The sequence below is a fragment of the Oratosquilla oratoria genome, chromosome 27 (assembly GCF_046742065.1).
Source record: "Oratosquilla oratoria isolate Oo_2021 chromosome 27, ASM4674206v1, whole genome shotgun sequence".
Lineage (NCBI taxonomy): Eukaryota > Metazoa > Arthropoda > Malacostraca > Stomatopoda > Squillidae > Oratosquilla > Oratosquilla oratoria.
The window spans coordinates 21402054-21414553 of NC_134803.1; positions in this window are offsets into that span (position 1 = coordinate 21402054).

The following is a 12500-nucleotide window of genomic DNA, read 5'->3' on the forward strand; positions in this document are numbered from 1 at the left end:
TTTGTTTTGCTTGTGGTGTCCATGTGCCGGTAATGTGTGCTTGTGTTTGTAGCTGCTGATATTGCCATTGTAGTAGTTTTAATGTATCTGATTGTCTTGGGTGTGGTAGAATTTTATGTTTTGTTTTGGGAATGTGTTTGTCCATTGCTTGTTGTATCATAGTGTACCATGTGTTGAGTTTGTCGTCAATGTATTGTTTATTTCGTGTTGTTCTCTGTCTCTGTCTGTCGTATTTTGTTCTTTCTATGTCTAGTGTGTTCTTGAATCCTATCCAGTCTGCTTTGTGGAATGCGTATTTCTCTGGTGTAGGTATTATTATAGGTTTTGTTGCCAGTGTTAGATGTATTGGGATGTGGTCTGATGTAGTTAGTTGTCCTGGTGTGATTCTGTAGTTTAAGTGATGATGTCTGTTTGTTAGTATTATGTCTGGTGTTCCTTGTCCGTTGTGTGTGATGCAGGTGGGGAAGTCTGGCCCTAAGTGTGTTAAGTGTCCTCTCTGTATTAGTTGTGCTATCTGTCTTCCTGTGGTGTTCGCGCTGTTGTTTCCTAAAGTGTGATGTTTGGCGTTCATGTCTCCTAATATGTATACAGGTAGTCTTTTTCTTGTTAGTCTTAGTATGTCATCTATAGGGAAGAGGGGGCGTCTGGGGGGTAAGTATAAGGTTGCTATTATTATGGGTCCTTGGTTTGTGTCAATTTTGACTGCTAGTATTTCGTCTTGAAAGTCGTCTAGTATTTTGTGTTTAATGTTATGTTTAATGGCTATTGCTATGCCTGCTTGTGCTTGATTAGAGTCGTTTCGTCGGTGTACTGTGTAATTGTGTATTTTTAATCTGTCAGGTGTACCTATCGAGTTTAAGAGTATTATGTCTGGTGTTGTTATGTTGTATATGTTACAGAGTTCGTTTCTTCTGTCGAATGTCCACTGTATTATGTTGTGTTGTATGATGTGTATTTGTTCCATGATGTTGAGGTAGAGGTGTGTAGTTGTTATTTATTCGGCGTTGTGTGTCCAGTGTGGTTCGTGTTCTGTGTTCTTGTTATGGAGGTCGAAGTATCCTTGTTTGAGTGTCTTAAATCTCTTTTCGTTTATTATTTGTATGGTGTAGTTGGCTAAGTTGATTGTGTTGTTGGCTATTTTCTCTATTATGTCTTTTTCCTGTTGTGGTGACGTGTATACTATTTTCAGTTTTTGGTCGTTGAGAAGTGTTTTGAGAGTGTCATGTGTGGGGGCTGTTGGTATTTCTTGTGTTACTGGTGCTACAATTTGAAGTCCCAGGTTGGTTTGGTTTTTGGTGGTTGGTCTTTGTTTTTGTGGGGGATTGGTTTCTTCAGTGGGTGATGCAGGTCTTTTAAGTGTTTGCTCTGTTGCCTCCATGGGTTCTGTGGTTTGTGTGACGTGAGATGTTGTGATGTGTTGTGTTTGGTCTTGAAATGTCTTTGCTAGTAGGGCTGTATTGATGGCTTGTGGAGGGATTATTACTGTAGGGAGACCGTTTGCTTGGTATATGGCGTTGAGTGTGTTTTGGAATGAGCCAGGTTCTACTGCTTCCATAAGTGTAGCTATTGTGATGCCTGTGTTCACTGTTGTCATGTGTTGAAGTGTTGAGGTTGTGGTTGTTGGTGTAGGGAGGAGTGCGGGTTTTGACTTGGTGGCAGAGGCGTATGTTTGTGTATTGGTGTGTGTTTGTTGATTTGTTTGTTTGTTGATTTCCTTTATCTTTTCCTTTTTCTTGGGGCACCGCATTGCAATAGCTGGGTGGTCTCCCTGGCAGAGGAGGCACTTGGGTATTGCACAGTGGCAGTCGTTCCTTCTGTGTTCCTTTGATCCACAGTTCCAGCAGGCCATGTATGGGAATGGGTGTGGGCAATGTTTGCGCGTGTGTTCGAGTGAAAAACAGTTGTTACATTGTGGGATGTATGTGTATGTGTCTTTCCTAAGTGCATGTGTGGGGAAGGATTGGCTGAACATCTTGATTCCTTTCTGTAAGCAGTCTTTCACCATTTGTGTAGTTTCGAATTTGATCTTAATGACTGTTTGTGTGCGTGGGAGTGTGATGACTTCAGTGACTGCAGTGTTTGTGTTAAGTCTTTCAATTTCTTCTTTGATCTCTTGTTGTGTGTGGTTCGTTACATGTGGGTCAACTTGTGTGATTACGAGTGTCCTGTTTGCGTTAAGTTCTGGTGGGTCTTGAATGTCAAATCCTTTCTTTGAAAAATGGTCTTTGGTTTGTTTCTGACATAGTGTTTCGGTGGTTGTGTCGTCTGTAAGGAGAAGAAATGCGTTGTGTTGGGGAATGAGTTTATGTATGTATATATTGTGTGTGGCTAGAGTGTCCCATAATTCCTTAGTTCGTGATTGTCGGTTGTTGTTGTTGGGACGCGAGTCCCGGATTCTGACTCGACCCATTGCGCCGAGCGCAATGGGTTAAGCGTCCTTGTGTCCTAGTGTTTCGTGTTTGTGTAATACGTGTTGGTTAAGTGGGTGGTGATTGTCAAGCGATTGTTGTAGGATGGGTGACGGGGGCGATGGGGTTAATGGAACGGGTTAGCGGAAAGAATGTAAAACGTGGCTATACACTGACATTGCGCGAGCCGTAAAAAGGGGCTGAATCTCGACGTGGTAGGTGATGCTCGATACGGGAGAGTGGGGGGGCAGGTCTATCTCTGGCGATAACTAGCCAAGCACGCACGCGTCTATGCCAGTTGTGCTGGAGAAGCACGACACTGGGAGGGAAGTTTCCCCCTCTACTGTAGAGTAATCAAGTTCTAAGACCGCATGGGCAATGATTATCTACAGCAGAGTTAAGGGGACATAGGTCATCGGCAGAGCGAGTTCTCAAGAGTACGAGAATTATCTCGGGTACCGGAATTTCTTCTTTTTCTTGTAGCTTGCGGAGCGACGTTCTGAATGCTACGGAGGTTGGGCAACGAGTCAGTGTGATGAGCATACTAGATACATACAGAGTTTATAAACACGCCATGTGGCTCAAGGAGGTGTGCGAGCGTATAGCGCTGTGTTCTGATTGGCCCGCTGAGACAGCCAATCACGAAGCGCTATATTCGCTGAAGATTTGGCCCAGGTGAAGCTCCCAGCCTTATTGTTGATATTCGGACGAGTGGTGATGTACGCAGCTTCTATAGATTTTCTGGTCTTTTCATCCATACCTTCGTGTAGAATCTCGGCTCGGTTCCATTGTGGTAGGTGCCCAGATTCGTCAACATGCACCACCATTGCGTTGGTGAGTCTATGGTGACGGAGGTCGGCCTTATGCTCCCTGATTCTAGTGTCAAGGCCCCTCTTAGTCTCTCCATAGTATGTTTTATCGCATGATGTGCATGGGATCTTATATACGACGCTGTCTTTTCTCCCCCTCATCTTAGTCCCGCTTTATATTATGTCACCAATCTTCGTTCCCGATGTTACGGCTGCTTTTACTTCCGTGCTCCTGAGCATTCTAATAATGTCTCCTACCTTCTCAGAGTTAGGAAGCGCCATGTACGATGTTTTTGTGGTGGCATTGCCTTCTCTTAACCTGCTTGTGTGGATTATTTCTTCCGCTCTTCGTCTTAGGCTCAGGACTAAGCCCTTGGGGTAGCCAAGCTTCAAGAAGGCCGCGATGATGTATTCGATTTCCTCCTCCAGGAATTCTTCGCTGCATATCCTGTAGGCACGCAGGAAGAAGCCCATGACTACCCCCTTTTTCGTCCTCTCATTGTGTGCCGACAGGTAGTGTATGAAGTCGTCACGGTTCGTAGGCTTTCTGTAAACCCTGAATAGGAGGCCCTCAGTAGTCTTTATTAACAGGATATCCAGAAACGGAAGCTTTCCCTCTTCTTCCTCTTCTATAGTGAATTGGATATGCGGATTCACTCTATTTAATTGACTCCTGACGTCATCCAGGTCTGTCCTGTTCGGAGCGATTATAAGAACATCGTCCACGTACCTGAGCCATATTGCCCTCCTTCCTATGATATAAGAGTAGTGGTCCTTCTCTTGGACCTCCATGAAGAGGGAGAGGAGTTTCTTCAACACAGTGGCCTTGCAATGGGGTCATCTCTGAGTGCCGTGGCTGCTTGCCTCTTCATGGAGGTCCAAGAGAAGGACCACTACTCTCATATCATAGGAAGGAGAGCAATATGGCTCAGGTACGTGGACGATGTTCTTATAATCGCTCCGATTGTGTTATACCTTAACCCATTCAACTCCGATGACAAGATGTCTTGTCATTTGGTCAAATAAAACAAAAAATCATAAAACACCAAAATGTTTGATCAAACACCAGAAAAATATGACGTCAGTCCTCGCTTCGCTGCGAGCGAAGCGAGGATTGACGTCATATTTTTCTGGTGTTTGATCAAACATTTTGGTGTTTTATGATTTTTTGTTTTATTTGACCAAATGACAAGACATCTTGTCATCGGAGTTGAATGGGTTAATACATGCACTCCATACTTAGAAATAAACGTATACACAATAGACATACGTACACACGCATACACAAACATACGCAGCTAAGTTACCACCACCACCACACAAGTTTCTATAAATAGCCTCATTGATTACTATAGCACTACATTTACATAATATTGTATTTAACACATTCACATATTCACATACATGTACATGAGTATATATCATAATTAAAGTGTATATAATTTTGTTAATACAAATACCTTCTTATATCTAACATGGAATGTAAATAGTTCCTATTGTGGTGAGCTCTGGTATCTGGAGCATACAATGCGCATTCAAGTTAGCCCTTCGGTAGGCCTTGCCTTGAGTGCACAGTGTATATATTCTTATATTAAACGACTGTCAAGAGACTGTAGTTTATAATTTTTCATCAATGTTGCAGTCGCACATTTTAGACTGTAACACCTGCATCATCCATGTTAAAGCTCTTGGCTTGTTTAAATACTTTCAAAAGGTCATCCCGCACTATTCGTTTTTCCAGAAAATGTAAGTTAAGGTACTTAAGCTTGCCTTCGTATGGCAAATGCCAGCCCTTGTATAACTTTAGTTATTCTCCTCTGTACTGATTCTATCGAGTCAATATCCATTCTATAGGACGGAGACTAAAACTGTTTAATGAATACCTCTGCACTCCTGTTTATAACCGTCCTGACAATAAATCCTAATGCTCTGTTAGACACATTTCTGGAATAAATAGAATGTTTTCTAGATTTATGGTCCGGATTCAGTAACTTACGTGCATACAAGCAAGTTAGAATATATCTATATGCGGCGCAAATATCATGAAGAAAGCAGAGGTGTTAAAAGAAGATGTAGACAAAATGAAAAACGTGAAAAAATACATAGAAACCATCAGTGAATAAGTCAATGGGAAATGAAAATATTACAAAATCAAAAGAGGCGAAGGATCTAGTATTGTTAGCCTTGTATAAAATGTCACCCAAGAAATACATCAACAGTATTAAGAGAGAGACAGCCTATAGATGAATACAAAAGTAACTATTCGTGACATGAGCTGAGAAATTAGAAAAGAAAAGAGGAGAGAATAAAATCCACCCCGGGTAAGAGTATATATCGGTTTTGTGGTCTCCGTATATAATTGAGGAAATGAATAACGTCGAGAAAATACAAAAAGGGAACATCAAACAAATCCTCAGCCTGACAACCAAATCATCATCAAAATAAAAAAGAGAAAAAGATCATATAATTGGGGTGCTCAGATTACTGAAAAGAGAGGATAAAACTGAGAGAGAGGATCTTTTGTATTGTGACGAGGGGGGAGGGGGCACGAGGTCATTGTAACAAAGTAAAAAGGACTACGTCCCTGCTCGATAACAAAACACAATTTTCCTTACGATTGCGCCAACCCATGAGATGACTTGAAAGAGGACACAGTCCTATCTAAACCAGAAACCAATTTAAAGTTGAGGTAGATTGATGAAGAAAAAGACGGGACCTTCAAGTGTAATTCCTTTTATGTGTGTTAAAATTAGCCAAATAGAATTAGTTAAGCACATGCATGCACACGTGCACACACATTTACAACCCCCTACACACACTCACAAACACACACACACACACCAACACACACACACACACACACACACACACACACACACACACACACACACACACACACACACACACACACACACACACACACACACACACACACACACACACACACACACACACACACACACACACACACACACACACAAACAAAGAAAGAAAAGAAAAGAAAAGAAAAAACTCGTGGCGCAGTGGTAGAGTTCTCGGCTGCCACTACGGCGGTCCGGGTTAGAATCCCGCCCAGGGCTGAAATAATTTTAGTATCACTGCGCAGTAGGTCGTTACTCCAACTCTCGTGGGCTGGGAGTTGAGGGTGTGTGTGCGTGTAAGGGCATAGCATTACCCATAGATCGGGTCATATATGAGGTCTGAGCTCTCTTTTGGGAGGGAAATAGCTGTCGATCACGAGTCCAACACGTGATCCAAGACAATGGTGAATCACACACACACACACACACACACACACACACACACACACACACACACACACACACACACACACACACACACACACACACACACACACACACACACACACACACACACACACACACACACACACACACACACACACACAAAAGCATACACAAAGACAGAAAGAATAATAGTTACACATGCAGAAAGATAATCAATATACAAAATTTGTGAGAAATATATACGGATAGGTAGATAAACATGCAGACAGAAAAATAGGCACAAGCATGAAGGTAGGTAGACTATAAAAGGGAAAAGTTGTCTTACTAGTGGCGCAGATGAGAAAACAAATAAACACACAAATAAACACAAACTGATAAACTCTTGGAAGAAGGGGAGTTCATTGAGAGAAAAAGCTTAAAATGAAGAACTGAATGCTACATTTTTACTTTAAATTTCATTGAGCAAACACCTAGAAAAAATGAGTTTCTTACTCTTCCACTATTTTTTAAGGTGTTTTTCAAATAAGGCTTGCGCGGACGCTTGCTTCTGCGTACCTTACAGTTTTTTGTTTTCCTTTCCGCCCACATTCGTACATCCCTTCATTTGAAATTCTTCACAAAAAAAAAAAAAAAAAGGAAAAAGAAGAAAACCATCATATTCAAAATTATTAAAACTTAGATTTTTTATTTTACAGGGAAGAAAAGTAGAAAAAAATCTAGTTATGAGAAAACATCTTGTTACTAAACTTTAGTGTGATGTTTGTATAGATTTTTTTTTCTTGTGGCGTTATTGTGATTAGCTTTTGTTTTTTGTTTTATTCTACTAAGGATGCATATGATAGTTTGTGGGTTGAGTTAACCCAAACAAATGGACAAAAAATGAATATAGGTGTAATATATAGGCCAAAGACATTATCATTAGCAGACGACAAACTGTTATTTCAAGAACTGTCTAGTTTCTGCAACCGGGATTTATTGATAATGGGTGATTTCAATTTTACTGACATTGATTGGATGACCCTTGAACATGGCCATATAGGTAGTCGCTTGATTGATTTTCTTGGTGACAATTACTTAATTCAGCATGTAAAAGAGCCCACAAGATATGGAAACTTACTCGATCTTTTGATCACTAGCCGCGAAAGCATGGTAAATGATGTAGAAATTGGTGAATCTGTTGCAAATAGCGATCACAACTTAGTCAGATTCAAACTCCTAAACAATTTTAGAATAGATACTTGTGCTTCTAAAATACCCGATTTCAGTAAAGCTCAGTTCATAGGACTACGTCAGGAGCTTCAGCTTACAGATTGGGAGGCAAAATTAAACGAAAGGCCTGTAGATCAGATATGGGAAATATTTCAAAATACGCTCACTAAGATGATTCAAACTTACATTCCTTTTAAGGACAGACGTCCCCCAAATCAGGCTCGCCCAAAGTGGCTCGACAAAGAAACTGAAAAAAGTATTGCTAAAAAGAGACAGGCTTATAAGAAATATAAGTGCTCGGGTGCATCTAATGACTATGAAAGTTATGTATCAATACAGAGAGATTTAAAAAAGACAATAAGAAAACAAAAACGACAATACGAAATGAACATCGCTGATAAATCCAAAGAGAATCCCAAAGAATTCTATAGTTACATTAGAGATAAAAAGGTTGTTAGGAATCACATTGGTCCACTATTATCTGCTGACGGTCAACTTGAATATTCAAATGAAGGAATGTGTAATATCTTAAACAATTATTTTAGCTCGGTATTTGTAAACGAAACACCTCAAAGTGAATTCCAAACTGAAACCTGTGAAAAGTCTGGGGTAAACTTACTCACTACGGTAAATATAACAAAAGAAAAAATTAAAAGGTGTATAGACAAACTCAAAGTTAATAAAACACCAGGGCCTGACGGTTGGCATCCAAGAATCTTAAAGGAAATGAAAAATGAGATTGTTGTTCCATTAGAAATTATTTTCAAGAAATCCATCATATCCGGAGATGTCCCAAGAGAATGGAAGCTAGCTAACGTTACTCCCATATTCAAAAAAGGTGACAAAAAGAAACCAAATAACTATAGGCCTATAAGTTTGACTTCAATTGTAGGAAAAATAATGGAAACTATCATCAGAGATGCTATCGAACATCATTTAGAAAGTAACCGTTTGATAAATGATAGCCAGCATGGTTTCAGACGGAAACGTTCTTGCGTGACTAACTTACTCGAATTCTACAACACAGTTATCTAGAATTATGACAAAAGAAACAATATAGATTTAATATATCTAGACTTTGCAAAAGCTTTTGATACCGTCCCACACGAAAGACTAATTACTAAACTAGCTTTGCATGGAATAAGTGGTAGCCTATTAGGTTGGACTAGTAATTGGTTGAATGGTCGAAAACAGAGAGTTGTTTTAAATGGAAAAACTTCTGAATGGAAAAGTGTTGCAAGTGGAGTTCCTCAGGGTTCCGTTCTTGGGCCACTTCTATTCATAGTATATATAAATGATATAGACCATGGACTAAAATCTACTGTTTCCAAATTTGCTGATGATACAAAACTGTGCGGAGTGGCAAATGATCACTCAAACCAATTAGATATTCAAGAAGATTTAGATCAATTTCAGCAATGGTCTGAAAAGTGGCTAATGAAATTTAACACAAGTAAATGCAAGGTAATGCACATAGGTAAAAATAACAGTAAGTACGATTACAAGTTATATGGAAATTCGTTAACAAAAGTGGATAGTGAAAAAGATCTCGGCGTAATTATCAGTAACGACCTCAAATCATCCAAGCAGTGTATTTCAGCCTCTGAGAAAGCAAATAAGATTCTGGGACTGATTGCGCGATCTTTTGATTTCAAAAGTCCATCACTCATTAACAAGCTATATAAATCGTTAGTTCGTCCACATTTGGAATATGCTGTTTCCGTATGGTCACCGAATCTCATTAAAGACATTGACAGACTGGAAAAAGTACAACGGCGAGCCACAAAACTGATTCCGAATATCAAAAATAAATCATACGAAAATCGACTTAAGCACATGAATCTGTTTTCCCTAAAAAAGCGTAGACTCAGAGGTGACTTGATACAGGTCTTTAAGATTTTAAAGGGAATTGACAACATCAAAAGTGACCAAATTTTCACATTGAATGAGAATCAGACAAGAAACAATGGTCTCAAACTGTCCGGAAATAGATTTAATTTGGAAGTAGGTAGAAACAACTTTGCCAACCGTGTAGTTAATGAATGGAATAAACTTCCTGCACAGGTAGTGCAATGTAGTTCAGTTCGAAGCTTTAAGAATCATTTAGATAAATACCTAAGTAAGATGCTGTAATGATTATAATTTATCTTATATTATTTGTTTTTGTTTTGTTATCATTTGTCTGTCTGATTTTCATTTATTATTAGTTATGTGTCAATATATTATTATTTACTATTTACCTGTTTGTTTATTATTTTAACTATACCTATGCATTTATTTATGTATTTTATTTTTCATTTACATTATTATAGTTTTTATTTATTATTTTATTATTAATATGATTTTTTTTTTCGCATCCGACCTAGATATGGATCAAAAGGTCTCCTGTCGGCATGCTCCACCTTTGTAATCCTTTGTAAGTAAGGAATTCAATTCAACATAGGTGGATTTAGTAGAAATGTGTGTGTATGTGTGTGTGTGTGTGTGTGTATGTGTGTGTATGTTTGTGTGTATGTGTGTGTGTATGTGTGTGTGTGTGTGTGTGTGTGTGTATGTGTTTGTATGTGTGTATGTGTATGTATGTGTGTGTGTATGTGTTTGTGTGTATGTATGTGTGTGTGTATATGTGTATGTATGTGTGTATATGTGTGTGTGTTTGTGTGTGTGCATGTGTATGTGTATTGGCCCCATCACTTTCAATTCCCTTCTCTCCGTAATAACTGGTTTAATTCTGTTAACTGTTCCTTTATATTGCTTTGTGTTTCTTTCTTCACTTCCACTTTCTTTTCATCATTGTCTTAATGTAAGTTAGTCACTTATCTGTAGGCCCCATGCCTCAGTTCATCCTACTTAGTCAAATTCTACTTAGTATATGCTTCTTGTAGGATATTTAAACGGTTGAAATATTTTCTTGATTTTCTCCAATCTTCTACAACTTTTTAGTATTAGGTACACCAGAGGACTTATTAGTCACTTATCTGTAGGCCCCATGCCTCAGTTCATCCTACTTAGTCAAATTCTACTTAGTATATGCTTCTTGTAGGACATTTAAACGGTTGAAATATTTTCTTGATTATCTTCAATCTTCTACAAGTTTCTAGTATTAGGTACACCAGAGGACTCCCGCCTGGGATACTCAATCCACTCACCAAGCCAACTCTGCTCCGACGTCACTACTTAATTCATCAAATAATTTTGACAGTTACAAATAAGTGCCTCCCCGGCGTGGCTTCTCGTCTCCTCCTCCACCCATCTCTAATCAGAAAGACTGTTACACCGTCTCAAGCAATACTGCTTACGCAAGCAATCTTGACCTCAAAGCGGAATGCTTAGTGTTTACATATCGTCACATCAGCGCCAATATCAGTACCCTAGCTATGTTTACAAACTTTAGACGGTGAGCGAGAATATGCAACTCCACAACTCCCTCTCGGCCATTGCTTCAAATCATTTAACTCGTAAAAATGAATTTCTCGCCACCTAACCCTCTATCTACCTACTTATCTACCAGCCTCTTATAATGTGTGTGTGTGTATTCACTTGGTCTTTGGATCACGTGTTGGACTCGTGATCGACAGCTATTTCCCTCCTGGAAGAGAGCTCAGAGCTCGTAGGTCCGATCTATGGGTAATGTTATGACCTTACACACACACACACACACCCAACTCCCCGCCCACGAGAGTCAGAGTAACGACCCGAAGCGCAGCTGTACCGAAATAATTTCGGCCCTGGGCAGGATTCGAACCAAGCACTACGCGCACCACCATGCTAGTAGTTCATCGCTCTACCAACTGCGCCACCGTGTGTGTGTGTGTGTATGTGTGTGTGTGTGTGTGTGTGTGTGTGTGTGTTTATGTGTGTGTGCGTGTGTATGTATGTGTGTGTGTGTGTGTGTGTGTGTGTGTGTGTGTGTGTGTGTGTGTGTGTGTGTGTGTGTGTGTGTGTTGTGTGTACACTTTACCCAAACATGCTATATCACTGATAAAGGACACAGAGAGGAAGGAATAAAAGAAAGCAATCAAGAGAAAGATAAAGAGGAGAGCTAACAAAAATCAAGAGAAAACAAAGTGTAGGTGACATCAAAGAGAATGGGGATAGAATAAAAAGAAATACGAGGAAGGGATTACTAAGGTAAACCATGACACAAAGGGAGGGACAATAAAAGGTAAGGAACAAAAGGAGAGAGAACAAAAGAGAGTGGCCGACAAAGAGAAACAGTGGGAAAGGAAGAGAGCAAAGAATCTGGCCAACAAAGGGAATGGCCAAAAGGTTACAAAAAAAAACTCTTTGTTGATAATGGAGAGTTGGATACAAATAACAACGCAAAGAAAGAAAAACCGCTAGGGTGAAAAAAAAATATGAAAAAATAAAACATGATAGAGAAAATAGAATAGACACAAGTCTGTGAGTGTGAAAGAAAATCCACCAGTAAATTAAAACATATTAAGTAAAAGTAAGAAATGTACAAGAAAGAGGGAAAAATAGAAAAGCTTATCTTTAGAAAAAATAAAAGAGCACGAAAAAAGAAGAAAATAAACAGAACAAAGCGGGAAAGAGAACTTGAATTAGAAAAAAAGAAAAAAGAATATGTTAGATAAGGGAAAACAATATCCATTTGGAATGTTATCATACAAACAAAAGCCTACGTGACAAGAATTTAAGTCATATAAAAATGACAAAGAAATCAAACAGAATAAATAATAGACGGCATGCTAATCAAGGAGCATTTGATAGGTTAAATAAAATAGTTGCAAAAAGTGTCAAATAAACCTAGAAAAAAGATAATTTAACAAGGCTTAGAGTGAAATGAACAGGAGAAATGGTGG